The 13,799-nt window shown below is 41.8% G+C and overlaps 1 protein-coding gene across 3 annotated transcripts in view; it reads left to right on the top strand.

Annotated features, from left to right (window-relative positions):
- ERICH1 (glutamate rich 1) overlaps positions 1-13,799 on the top strand; it is a 175,867-nt gene that overhangs the window by 59,934 nt on the left and 102,134 nt on the right. The gene's annotated exons all lie outside the window — the stretch shown is intronic.

The following is a 13,799-nucleotide window of genomic DNA, read 5'->3' as shown; positions in this document are numbered from 1 at the left end:
ACTGAAAGAATGAGTGAGGGGATCAAAACCGTAGGTTGCCCTAGAATTGAAACTTCATAAAAGGAAGTTTAATGTGATCTTTCTCCATATAAAAGGCTGTGGACAGTACAGAAGTCCTTTTTAATTAAAAATATCATTTTATAAAAACAAAATATACACTACCAAAGTTAGTTCATTTAAAATTATTTTGGGATTTAAAAAGCAATTTTCATAAATAATTTCTTTTTTTCAAATTGTCTTTTTAAGGACGTTGTTCTTTCCTTATAAGAAGCTATATGAAAACCAAATTTAAATTGTTCACTTTTTTCTTTGTTTTCTCAGACTCACATTCTGAATAATAATCCTATTTTTAATTTATTTTTAAGATTTATTTGAATAACAGTTATCATAGGACCAGTTCAAAGCCTTTACATCCTTTACACTGATAAGTGTACATATGTACTCCTTTTTCACTTTTCACTAATATGAGTGAATTAGAGGTTCCAGTCTCAAATATAATTTTACAGCTGGAGAAACAAGGCACTTATTTGACTTGAGAATAAAACATGGGATGATAAAGATGATCTACTGGCTAAAGTACAAGCCTCAGAGTTATCTCAGTACACTTTGCTTTAATCATCAAACCATCCTCATTATGATACTGGACCCAGACTACTATGGTCATGTTCCTCAGCTACTGTTTAAATATTTAAAAGTGTTACTGAAGCAATATTTGCGCATATTGGATATCAATATATTTTACGATAATTAAGTATTAAACTTACAATGGTGTTATAGCTATTCCTTTAAAGATAGTATAAACATTGCATTTCAGTTTTTGCAATGACTGCTTCACTGATTTATGGCTGTTCAATTCATGAATATAGTCACTGTAACTCATGAAAATAAAATGCCTCTCTCCTCTTACGCATCCTTTCATTCTTTTTATTTTAAATGAATAAATATGTATATGTAATTCCTCTTTACAATCTGTTTGTCTGCCTGTTCTGTGCTCACTTTTTTGGCTTAAACTTGCTCTTTCCAGTACTCCAAAATTTTGATTTCTCAGCCTTTTTGCAAGGAGCGTTTGCACTGAACCACTCAATGACTATTGTGACCATTGGAAGACGAATTTCTGATTAGTTCATGCCTCTCTCAGGTATTCAGGAGCAGTCAAGTTATACTCTAATCACCTGTACAGTAGTTGATAGATAAAAATAAATATAATTTCAACAGATTAATGTTAATCCTGCAAAGATTACCCATATGGCTAATTTTATGCAGTTGAATAGTCCCATTTGAAATGAAAGTATAAAATTCACCAGTATAATTAAATCTATGTATAAATCTGTGCAGGATCGAGGCCATAATCTCAAAGCAGGTTTAGCCAATACAGCAAGAACAGTTTAAATAATTGTATAGTGGGGACTTTTTCCCAGGATTTTTTAACTAGTTATACTAGGAGTCATTACAGGCTATGAAAATCTGAAATATGTAAAGTGAAATTAACAGCATCCTGTGATGTGATCCTTGGGCAGACACTAGCTACTCCATAACACTCCTTTAATGCTGTCTTTCTAGCAGAGTCTCAAAACTGTTAACACCCAAAACGTATTGCCTGCTAAGCAACATTTTACTGCTGCTAATAGTTTTCCATTTCTAACTTCCTGGCTCAGGAAAGTAATTTTTTTTTTTCAGAGGATCAATCTGAAAATATTTTTAATTCAACTAAATGTGGGTTTTGTTTAATCGGACACACATCCAACTAAAGGCTTTTACCCAGCTGAATAAACATCTTGGGCCTGATTCTTGTACCAGCTGTGCCCCAGTACTGACTTTCTTGAAGTATAAAATTAATATGACAGTGATCAGTTTGGAGAGGGAGTTCTCCAGGTAAAGGAGGAGTGAATATGGGACCCTTGTGGTAAGTGGCTGTCTGGAGTGTGTGTTTGTGTGTGGGGCGGTTATTTGCTGTGTGGTGTGTGTGTGTGTGTGTGTTTGTGTGTTTGTGTGTTTGTTTGAAGGAGCTTCTAAAAGGTTTGAAATCTAGAAGCCTCTGTTAATTGACTGAGCCTCAGTCAAGGGGAGGGGCTACCAGACTTCATAAGCTGTGAGTCAGCGACCAGGGAGCTCACGACCAGGAGCAGCTAACAGGGAGTTTGGAGAGGGAGGTTAGAGGGCGTTAGTGACTTCTGACCTTCTTTAAACATAACTTTTATAATAATTTATATTCCAGACATTTAATGAGAAGCCCAGTTTATACTTAAACTTATTCATAAGAAAAATGGAGACAGAAGCCCAGCAGCAGAGTGGGGGCTATTCTATTTATTGTGTCGAGTGTAACATGTATGATTACCTGCCCTGTGGGCAGGTGGCATATGTGTGCGCCCGTTGCAAGGAGCTCCTGACCCTCAGAGACAGAGTTCGGGCTTTGGAGGCCAGGGTGGCTGAACTGGAGGAGCTAAAGGAGGTAGAGAGATATGTTGATGAGACTTTCCTGGACACTGTAGTACTGTCCCACCTCCAGTCTGAGAGCCCCAGTGCTCTTAAAGAGGATGAAAGTCTCAAGGGAACAGAGCATTCAATGGGAACAGAGGGAAACCATCCCGTAGTTGGGACCCTCCTCCCAGAGGATGTTGCGGTATCCTCTCACACTGAGGATACCTCTGAGGGGGAGGGAACACTACTTGTTAGAGGCAGGTGTTAGTAGTGGGTGATTTGATCATTAGAAACATAGATAGTTGGGTTTGTGATGACCGGGAGAACCGTATGATCACTTGCCTGCCTGGTGCGAAGGTTGCGGATCTCTCGAGGCATCTAGATAGACTTATGTGTAGTGCTGGGGAGGAGCCAGTGGTCGTGGTACATGTAGGTACCAATGATGTAGGAAAGGGTAGGAGAGATGCCCTGGATGCCAATTTTAGGTTGCTAGGAAAGAGACTGAAATCCAAGACTTCTGTCGTGGCATTCTCGGAAATGCTTCCAGTTCCACGCACAGGGCCAGGTAGGCAGGCGGAGTTTCAGAGTCTCAATGCATAGATGAGACGATGGTGTAGGGAAGAGGGGTTTGGCTTTATTAGGAACTGGGAACACTTTTGGGAGAGGGGGAGCCTATACAGGAAGAATGGGCTCCACCTAAACCAGGGTGGAACCAGACTCCTGGCACTAAACATTAAAAAGGCCGTAGAGCAGTTTTTAAACTAAGAGATGGTGCAGAGATGCACGTAAATCGGAAGGAGACTTCTCTTAGAGGAGAATCCATTGATAGAGATTCTCTAAGCTGTAGTCAGAAAGAGAGGAGGGGAGAGGACAAACCATGGGCCAGAGCAGACAAACAACCGCATATAAAGGAATCCAGTGCATCAAGGAAGGGCAGACAAATAAGCAGTGGCAAATTTTTAAAGTGCCTCTACACAAATGCTAGGAGTCTGACTAATAAGATGGGTGAACTAGAGTACCTCGTAGTAAAGGAGGAGATTGACATAATAGGCATCACTGAAACCTTGTGGAATGAGGAAAATCTGTGGGACACAATCATACCAGGATATAAAATATATCGGAAGGACAGAGCAGGCTGGGTGGGTGGTGGAGTGGCACTGTATGTGAAAGATAATATAGAATCAAATGAAATAAAAATATTAAATGAATCAACATGTTCAGTAGAATCGCTGTGGATAGTAATTCCTTGCTCCAATAATAAGAAATTAGCAGTAGGGATATATTATCGACCACCTGACCAGGACAGCGATACTGACATTGAAATGCTGAGGGAGATTAGAGAGGTTACCAAAATAAAGAACTCTATAATACAGGCAGTCCCCGGGTTACGTACAAGATAGGGACTGTAGGTTTGTTCTTCAGTTGAATCGGTATGTAAGTCGGAACTGGCGTCCAGATTCAGCCGCTGCTGAAACTGATCAGTTTCAACAGTGGCTGAATCTGGATGCCAGTTCAGTATGACTTACATACATACAGATTCAACTTAAGAACCCCAGGCATCCCCAAGTCAGCTGCTGCTGAAACTGATCAGCGGCTGATTCCAGGAAGCCCGGGGCAGGGGCTTCCTGTAGTCAGCCACTGGTCAGTTTCAGCAGCGGCTGACTTGGGGACGCCTGGGGCAGAGCAGCTGGGGTGGGAAGAACACCTCAGCAGTCCAGCACTCTGGCATTTAATTTCAAAAAGGGGAATTACACAAAAATGAGGATGTTAAACAGAAATTAAAAGGTACAGTGACTAGATCCAAATCCCTACAAGCTGCATGGAAACTTTATAAAGACACCATAATAGAGGCCCAACTTAAATGTATACCCCAAATTAAAAAAACATAGCAAGAGACCTAAAAAAGAGTCACTGTGGCTTAAGAAGCAGTGAGGGACAAAGAAGTGGAAGTCCAATCCTAGTGAGATAAATAGAAAGGAACATGAACACTGTCAAATCAAGTGTAAAAATGTAAAAAGAAAGGCAAAAAAATATTTTGAGGAACAGCTAGCCAAAAACTCAAAAAGAAATAAAATGTTTAAGTACATTAGAAGCAGGAAGCCTGCTAAAAAACCTGTGAGTCCCCTAGACAATCGAGATATAAAAGGAGCAGTCAAGGATGATAAAGCCATTGCGGAGAAACTAAATGATTTCTTTGCTTCAGTCTTCATGGCTGAGGACGTTGGGGAGATTCCCAAATCTGCACTGTCCTTTGTAGGTGATGAATCTGAGGAACTGTCCTGGATTGAAGTGTCATTAGAGGAGGTTTTGGAACAAATAGAAAAACTTAATGTTAACAAATCTCCGGGACCGGATGGCATTCATCCAAGGGTTCCAAAAACTCAAATGGGAAATTGCTGAACTATTATCTATGGTTTGTAACCTATCCTTTAAATCGGCTTCCGTACCTAATGACTGGAAGGTAGCCAATGTGGCACCAATATTTAAAAAGGGCTCTAGAGACAATCCTGTCAATTACAGACCAGTAAGTCTAACTTCAGTACCGGGCAAATTAGTCGAAACAATAGTAAAGAATAAAATTGTGAGGCATGTAGAAGAATATAATTTGTTGGACAAAAGTCAATATAGTTTCTGTAAAGGGAAATCATGTATTACTAATCTATTAGAGTTCTTTGAAGGGGTTAACAAACATGCAGACAAGCAGGATCCAGTAGATATAGTGTACTTAGATTTTCAGAAAGCCTTTGACAAGGTCCCTCACCAAAAGCTCTTGTGTAAATTACATTGTCGTGGGATAAGAGGGAAGGTCCTTTCATGGATTGAGAACTGGTTAAAAGACAGGAAACAAAGGGTAGAAATAAATGGTAAATTTTCAGAATGAAGAGGGGTAACTAGAGGTGTCCCCCAAGGGTCAGTCCTGGAACCAATCCTTTTCAACTTATTCATAAATGTTCTGGAGAAAGGGGTAAGCAATGAGGTGGTAAAGTTTGCGGATGATACCAAACTGTTTCAGATAGTCAAGACAGAAGCAGACTGTGAGGGACTCCAAAAAGATCTTACCAAACTGAGTAATTGGGCAACAAAATGGCAAATGAAATTTAATGTGGATAAGTGTAAAGTAATGCACATCGTGAAAAATAACTCCAACTATACGTACAGTATGATGGGGGGCTAATTTGGCTATGACAAATCAGGAAAGAGATCTTGGAGTTATCATGGATAGTTCTCTGAAAATTTCCACACAGTGTGCAGCGGCGGTCAAAAAGGCAAATAGGATGCTAGGAATTATTAAGAAAGGGATAGAAAGTAAGACACAGAATATCTTACTGCCCTTGTATGAAACTATGACATGCGCACATCTTGAATACTGTTTACAGATGTGGTCTCCTCACCTCAAAAAAGATAGTTTGGCCTTGGAAAGTGTTCAGAAAAGGGCAACTAAAATGATTAGGGGTTTGGAATGGGTTCCATATGAAGAGAGGTTAAAATGACTGGGACTTTTTAGTTTAGAAAAGAGGAGATTGAGGGGGGATATAATAGAGGTATATAAAATCATGAGTGGTGTGGAGAGGGTGGATAAAGAAAAGTTATTTATTAATTCCCATAATAGAAGAACTAGAGGACACCAAATGAAGTTAATGGGTAGCAGGTTTAAAACTAATAAAAGAAAGTTCTTCTTCACACAGCGTGTAGTCAACCTGTGGAACTCCTTGCCAGAGGAGGCTGTGAAATCTAGGATTATAACAGAGTTTAAAGAGAAGCTAGATAATTTCATGGAGGTTAGGTCCATAAAAGTCTATTAGCCAGGGGATAGAAATGGTGTCCCTGGCCTCTGTTTGTCAGAGGCTGGAGAAGGATGGCAGGAGACAAATTGCTTGATCACTGTCTTCGGTCCACTCTCTCTGGGGCACCTGGTGCTGGCCACTGTCGGCAGACAGGCTACTGGGCTAGATGAACCTTTGGTCTGACCCAGTACGGCCGTTTTTATGTTCTTTGTAAACTTAATCTGTTGATGTTCTAGCTAAATAATTTCTTTGTTATAATATACTGACAGTGCCCCAGCTAATGGTACCATAACACAATTTCTGAAATTCAGACGAAAGCTTTTCTGCATAGGTGACTGTTGCAGCAAAACTTTAAGAATAATTTACGTAGGCCAGATGCTGTTTTTCATTACCATACATATCACACCAGTTCAATTTGAGGGAACAGTTCTTTTGACTTAGTTCCCATTTTATTTCCTACAACTATTTTCTTCATGATTTTCTTTTGTGCTGATTGTTTTATTTGGAGTTTATACAAGTAGCAAATGAGATTTCATAAAGGGTATCATAGTTTAAGGCAACTGTAGTCCAGCAAGGACTGCCACTTTAGGCTCCCGGCTTCCCTGTTGTTACCTCTCTTGGGCAGATACTGTATACGCGTCTCTCTCCTTGCACAGGATATTTCCAGGCTGCAGAGTTCCCTGCCTACGCCGTGAATTCCTGAGCAGGAAAGTGTTCTTCTGCAGGCCTGTTTTATTTTCATGCCTCACAGGCAATGTACAACATGACTGCCTAGATTGAACTTTCTGCACTGCTCTTTCTAAGCTAGCACAACTGTTCTTAAAATCAAAACATTACCAAGGCAAAAAGTATTTTAAAAAAAGGAGAACCTACACACAAGTTAATAAGTTTACCAGAAATCACCACAGGTCTGGCAAAGCCTCTGCCAGGTGTATAGCACTTCAGCCTTTGTTTCCCCTCTCCCCACTCCTCTCTTTTTCCCTGTGGCTACTGGTTCACAACCACCTTGGCTCAGGACACCCACCATGAATCTGAGCTTTAAAGATTTTAGGTCTTTGATCTGACCTTCTGTAAAAAGTGATCAGCAGAGAAAAGGTTCACGGCTCCACAAAGATCCTCAGGGCAAAGATTCAAAAGGCTGAGTTCTTGTATAACTAAAGGTTTACATTTGCATATACCTCCCTCTGGAAATTTCCTGTGAAACCCACTTAACTTTAACATTGTTTCAGCTGGTCCTTATCAAAGCTTTTAAGCCATCTGCTCCTGGGGGAATTCTGTACCACTGTGCAAAGCAGAATTTGCACAGAAATTAAGTTATTTGCAAAATTTCCTCCCTCCCCACAGAAATGAGCTGCTGCCTGCCACTAGTGGCTGCTGGACCTGGCAGAGCCCAGCTCACAAATAGATAGGACCCCACCTAATTCATCACTGCCATGAAAGTCACAAACTGTGAAATCTGCTTTTTTCCCCATGAAATCTAGTCATTTATGTGCTTTTCCCCTACACAGATTTCACAGGGGGAGACCAGCATTTCTTAAATTGAAGGTCCTGACCCAAAAGAGCTGAAGGCTGTTGCAAGGTTATTTTAGGGGGATTGTAGTTTTGCCAACCTTGCTTCAGAGCTGGGCAGCTGGAGTGTGGTGTCTGTTGGCTGTATGCCTAGCTCTGAAGTCAGTACCCTGTCAGCAGCAGTGCAGAAGTAGCAGTGGCAATACCCTACCATGACATTTTTCTGCTCTGCTGTTGACGGTGGCTCTGCCTTCAGAGCTGTGCTCCCAGATAGCTGCCACCACTTTCCAGCTGCCCAACTCTGGAGACAGTGTTGCCAGCCTAAGCAGCTCAAAAGTAAGAGTAGCAGTATCACAACCCCCCTCTCCCATACACAGTAACTTGGCCTCTTATCCCTCTCCACACACACACAATACATATTTGGGTCAAGACCCAAATTTCAGTTTTAAGTAGCTAAAATCTTGAAATTTACCATTTTAAAAAAATCCAATTACTGTGAAATTGTCCAAAATGGACTGTGAATTTTGGTAGGTCCCTACAATTAGAAGGCACCGCTTGGAGGAGGAGAAGGGAGCTAGATCATTCTGGGCAGCTGCAGTTCCTGTTATTCTCTAAAGGAAAGAGGTGGCCTGCAGGAAACTCCTCACAAACCTGAGACCCAGAATCAGCCTGTTTCTCCCTCTGGATCCCTAGCCTCTGGGAAGGGTAAAGAGAGAGTGTCTGAGCTGGTGGGATCTGCAGCTGGGCCCTGCAAGGAAGAGGATGCAGCTGTAAGGGCTGGGTAGTGCCCCACAGCTGAGCTCTGAGAGGTAAGGAATGCAGGTGTCTGGGAACTGAGGGGGGGAGGGCGGGAATCCCAGGCAGGGCTGGGCTCTGGGGTGATAGGGTATGGATGTCTTCCCTCGTCTGGGCTGTGGTGGAGCAGAAAAACAGGAACTGAATTGTCATTAGGGTTTCTTTAATTCTCTACTCTTGGGGAAAATTTCTTTCTGTATTGTTACAAACATAATTGCTCACTCGAGCATTTGTAGAATATTAAAATATTATGCACAGAATTTTTTAATATTTTGGCACAGAATTACCCTCCAGAATATACTTGCCAGGGTTCAGGTTAATCAGGTGTCTGTCTTACAGATGTTACATAATTATCTTTCAATCATCCATAAACATTTTCATTTTTTAATACACTGAATTCCTAAGATATTTAGAATTATTGAATAATGTTTGTCCTGGGTATAGCACGAAATTGTCATAACTATCATAGAGGATTTGTGCCATTCCTCCCCTCTTTGCTACTTCATTGTGCTCAATCCCCTCCTTCGGTATTCCTTACAGGACCTGCAAAAGTGATGATGTGTTACTGTGAGATGCAATTGTGACATAATGGGGGTGCTGTCCGCTCTGTAACCTGGGGTTCCCCTGCACTGTGATGTGTGATTCCCACTGATTCACCCACATGTGTATTGGCCCAGACACCTAGTCCCAGCATGAGCAGATAACAGTGCTCTTCCCGGAAGCGGGAGGGAGGGAGGGGAAAGAGATAAAGGAAGGGAGGCAGAGACAAACACCTTGCTGGGAGGCAGGGTCTGGGAATGAGGCAGTTTCTGGCTACAGAACATGAAGGGAACAGACTAAGCTGGGTGCTGAGGGTTGAGGAGGGCAATAGACCCCCTAACCCAAGAGGTCTGAGGCATCTGGGCCCTGACTCCTGTAACCACATCATGTCTATGCTATGTTGTATCCTGGAGGAGCAATAAACCTCCTCTATTCTACTGGCTGGCGGAGTCTGTTCTTGCTGCTACGGGGCTGCAGGATCCGGGGGAACCCCAACACACCATCACAGCAATTACACCCAGGGAGGCAAGATGGGCTAGAAAGCCATAGAAGCTTTTTTCAAAATCCCAGAATATGAATGCATTCAAAATCTCTGGGAATGTCCAGACGAGGTATGTAAAATTTCGATTTGGCTAATCGAATAGTCTGTTGCTATGCTTCAAAGACAAAAATGCTGCGGGGAGCGTGGGGACAGTCCCCCACTGGCCCCATGCTCCCCACGGCATTTCAAAGTGGCAGCACCACATAGAGCCCTGGGCCATATGGGGAGTCCCCATCTGACCCCAGGCTCCATGCGGTGCTGCCTCTTTGAAACGCTTCACGCAGTTTTAGGCCAGCTGTGGAGCCTCGGATGCATGCGGCTTTTCAAAGTGGCAGCGCAGCATGGAGCCTGCGGTCAGCTGCTGACCTCGGGTTCCACACGGTGCTGCCACTTTGAAATGCCATGTGGAGCCCAGGGTCTGGCCCCAGCCTCCACACCGTGCTGCCACTTTGTAGCACTCATTCCCCTCCCTCCCCTTTTTCTGATAGAGGCAGCAAGGGGGGGGGGCAGGAGTGACTAGCCTGTCGACTATCCGATAAGCATTTGCTTATCGAATAATCGACTAGTTGCTCCCATCCCTAGCCCAGACCTTGACTACACAAAGTTTTGTTTGAATTCTTCAGATGTGCTTAGGATTGTCTGAAATAAACACAATCCCATGTGCACATAGGACTGTGTCCTCCTACAAATGTCCTTATGAATGCAGTGTGTGTGTGTGTGTGTGTGTATCTTGCTTTATAGCTCCTGACATCATAAAATGTGATTGTCAAATGAAACACAAACAGGGTGTTGTGGGCATGTTGGCCAAAATAATTCTAGTGACACTTTTAAATAATATCTGTAAAATGTTCTCATTCATATCTTTTTACTGTGATCCTAGTGTATGGAGTACTGCCATTAATTTAGGTATTAAATCTAATTGATTTCCTTTAGAAGTGCAACAATGGTATAAATGACAAGAGATTAATTGTATTTGGGTACAATATCAATGGTAATAGGATTGTAGACTTTTTTTCTAGGTTTATTCCGCTGCAAGGTCAGACAAGAACTAGCTAATGTATTCCTGCAGGTCAATTTGCCTCCTGAAATATTGCCTCCTGAATTGATGGGTCCCGCTGCTTATCCTACTTTCTTTCATCTAGATTTATTTGACCTGTATAGTTTTTTATGGCCCGATCAAGTGTTCAGTGAAGTCAATGGAATGCCATTGACTTGAAACAGGGAAGATACTACATCAGAGATGGAAAAATAGGAGCAGATAGTCCTGGATTTTTTTTTTTTAACATTAAACTCAGTCATGGTAAAATGGAATATCAAGCATTTAAATTGAGAACTTATACACAGCCTTTTTTATTTTACAATTTTACAAATTGAAAGAGTTGAAAAATTATTTGTCAGCTTTGGAAGGTATCAGGGTCAATCCTAAGATACTGCACATCTCTATATTTATTATTCCTCTTTGTCATTTCTCTAATCGCTGCCTTGTGGTTGATCTGGCTAGAAGATAAGGATTCTTATTTATGACAGTCTTCTACAAGCGCAAGAAAAAGAACAATGAAATATTTCTAAGTCAGGGATGGGCAGTAATTTTCGATGGTGGGCCACTCCAAGATTTGGTAAGTGGTCAAGGGTCGCACTTTTCTGTGAATGAGGTGCAGGGTCTGGGATGATGGTGGGGTGCAGAAGGGAACTCAAGGTAAAGGACTGGGGTGCAGGAGAGGGCGTGGGGTCTTAGTGGCTGGTTGGGTGAAGGAGTGGATAATGATCTGGGGCAGGGGCTTGGGGATTAATATTCCCTCTAATATTTTCCATCCTTGGGTGAGTTGAATTTTCTTTTGAGCAGGTTGAAATATCTTATGTGCAATACCAATATTGGGGTTGTGTGTGGATGTGCACCACCAATACAAACAAAAAAACCTAGATATAAATATTTTTTTAAAGTTTATAGATATAGAAGAAAAAATATTAAACCAAGGGATAATTAACAAGGAGCAATGGTTAAAATATTTATTTAAAAATCATATGAAAAGAAAATTAACACTACCCTAGGAGTACACGTATTATCATCCTTTCTAAGAACTCTTAGAGGGGGAAAAAAAGCGACCCAGGTAACTATAGGCCTGTTAGTTTGACATCTGTAGTATGTAAAATCCTGGAAAAAATTTTGAAGGAGAAAGTAGTTAGAGACATTGAGGCTAATGGCAATTGGGACAAATTACAACATGGTTTTACAAAAGGTAGATCGTGCCAAACCAACCTGATCTCCTTTTTTGAGAAAGTAACAGATTTTTTAGATAAAGGAAATGCAGTGGATCTAATCTACCTCGACTTTAGTAAGGCATTTGATACAGTACCACATTGGGAATTATTGGTTAAATTGGAAAAGATAGGGATTAATATGAAAGTTGAGAGGTGGATAAGCAACTGGTTAAAGGGGAGACTACAGCGGGTCATATTGAAAGGTGAACTGTCGGGTTGGAGGAAGGTTACTAGCGGAGTTCCTCAGGGATCAGTTTTGGGGCCAATTTTATTTAATCTTTTTATTGCTGATCTTGGCACCAAAAGTGGAAGTGTCCTAATAAAATTTGTGGGTGACACAAAGTTGGGAGCTATTGCCAATTCAGAAAAGGATCGGGATATCATACAGGAAGATCTGGATGAACTTGTAAATTGGAGTGATAGCAATAGGATGAAATTCAATAGTGAGAAGTGTAAGGTTATGCATTTAGGGATTAATAACAAGAATTTTAGTTATAAGCTGGGGACACATCAGTTGGAAGTAACGGAGGAGGAGAAGGACCTCGGAGTCCTGGTTGATTATAAAATGACTATGAGCCGCCATTGTGACATGGCCGTGAAAAAGGCTAATACGATCTTGGGATGTATTAGGCGAGGTATTTCCAGTAGGGATAAGGAGGTGTTAGTGCCATTATACAAGGCATTGGTGAGACCCCATTTGGAATACTGTGTGCAGTTCTGGTCTCCCATGTTTAAAAAGGATAAATTCAAACTGGAACAGGTACAAAGAAGGGCCACTGGGATGATCCGAGGAATGGAAAACCTGTATCATGAAAGGAGACTCAAGGAGCTTGGCTTGTTTACCTTAACCAAAAGAAGGCTGAGGGGGGACATGATTGTACTTTTTAAATATATTAGAGGGATAAATACCAGGGAGGGAGAGGAATTATTTAAGCTTAATACCAATGTGGACACAAGAACAAATGGATATAAGTTGGCTAGTAGGAAGTTTAGACTTGAGATTAGACAAAGGTTTCTAACCATTAGAGGAGTGAGGTTTTGGAACGGCCTTCCAAGGGAAGTAGTGGGGGCAAAAGATCTATCTGGTTTCAAGATTAAACTAGATGGGTTTATGAAGGGGATGGTTTGATGAGATAACATGATCTTGGTAACTAATTGTCCATTCATTATCAGTGGGAATAGGTCAATGGAGGTATGAAAGGAGTTACTATAGAGAACTTTCTGGCTGGTGAGTCTTGCCCACATGCTCAGGGTTTAGCTGATTGGCATATTTGGGGTTGGGAAGGAATTTTCCTCCAGGGTAGATTGGCAGAGGCCCTGGAGGTTTTTCGCCTTCCTCTGTAGCATGGGGTACAGATCACAGCTAGAGGATTCTCTGCATCTTGGGGTCTTCAAACTATTTGAAGGCTTCAATATCTGTGATATAGGTGAGAGGATTATTCTGGGAGGGGTGGGTGAGATTCTGTGGCCTGCATTGTGCAGGGGGTCAGACTAGATATTCATAATAGTCCCTTCTGACCTTAAAGTCTATGAGTCTATAACTCTGCAAGTAAATTTTTTAGCAGGCTGGCTCAGGTCCAGCTCGCGCCAGGTCCCAGCATCAACCCCCGCGGCGACTGCATTTTGGAGCCAGTTTGCTGTGTTAAGAAACTCCTCATGGCCAAAATCAAGCTCTTTCCATCCTGATACTAGGTGAAAAATATTTTGGTCTAGAACTGCACGGAGCCATGTAAAATAGTTTACTCGGCATAGTCAATGAAGCGGGGATTTAAATAATCCCCGCTTCATTAAAATAAAAATGGCTGCCACACTGTGCTGACAATCAGCTGATCCGGCGTGGTGTGGTCCACAAGGGAAACCTTTGTCGACCGCTCCTGAAAGCCTCATGAAACTAAAACACCAGGGCACAGATTATCCAACAAGTTCTTGGACTACATTGGAGACAGTTTTTT

Source organism: Pelodiscus sinensis, chromosome 3 (assembly GCF_049634645.1).
Source record: "Pelodiscus sinensis isolate JC-2024 chromosome 3, ASM4963464v1, whole genome shotgun sequence".
NCBI classification, from domain to species: Eukaryota; Metazoa; Chordata; order Testudines; family Trionychidae; genus Pelodiscus; species Pelodiscus sinensis.
This window is presented reverse-complemented; position numbering and strand designations above follow the sequence as displayed.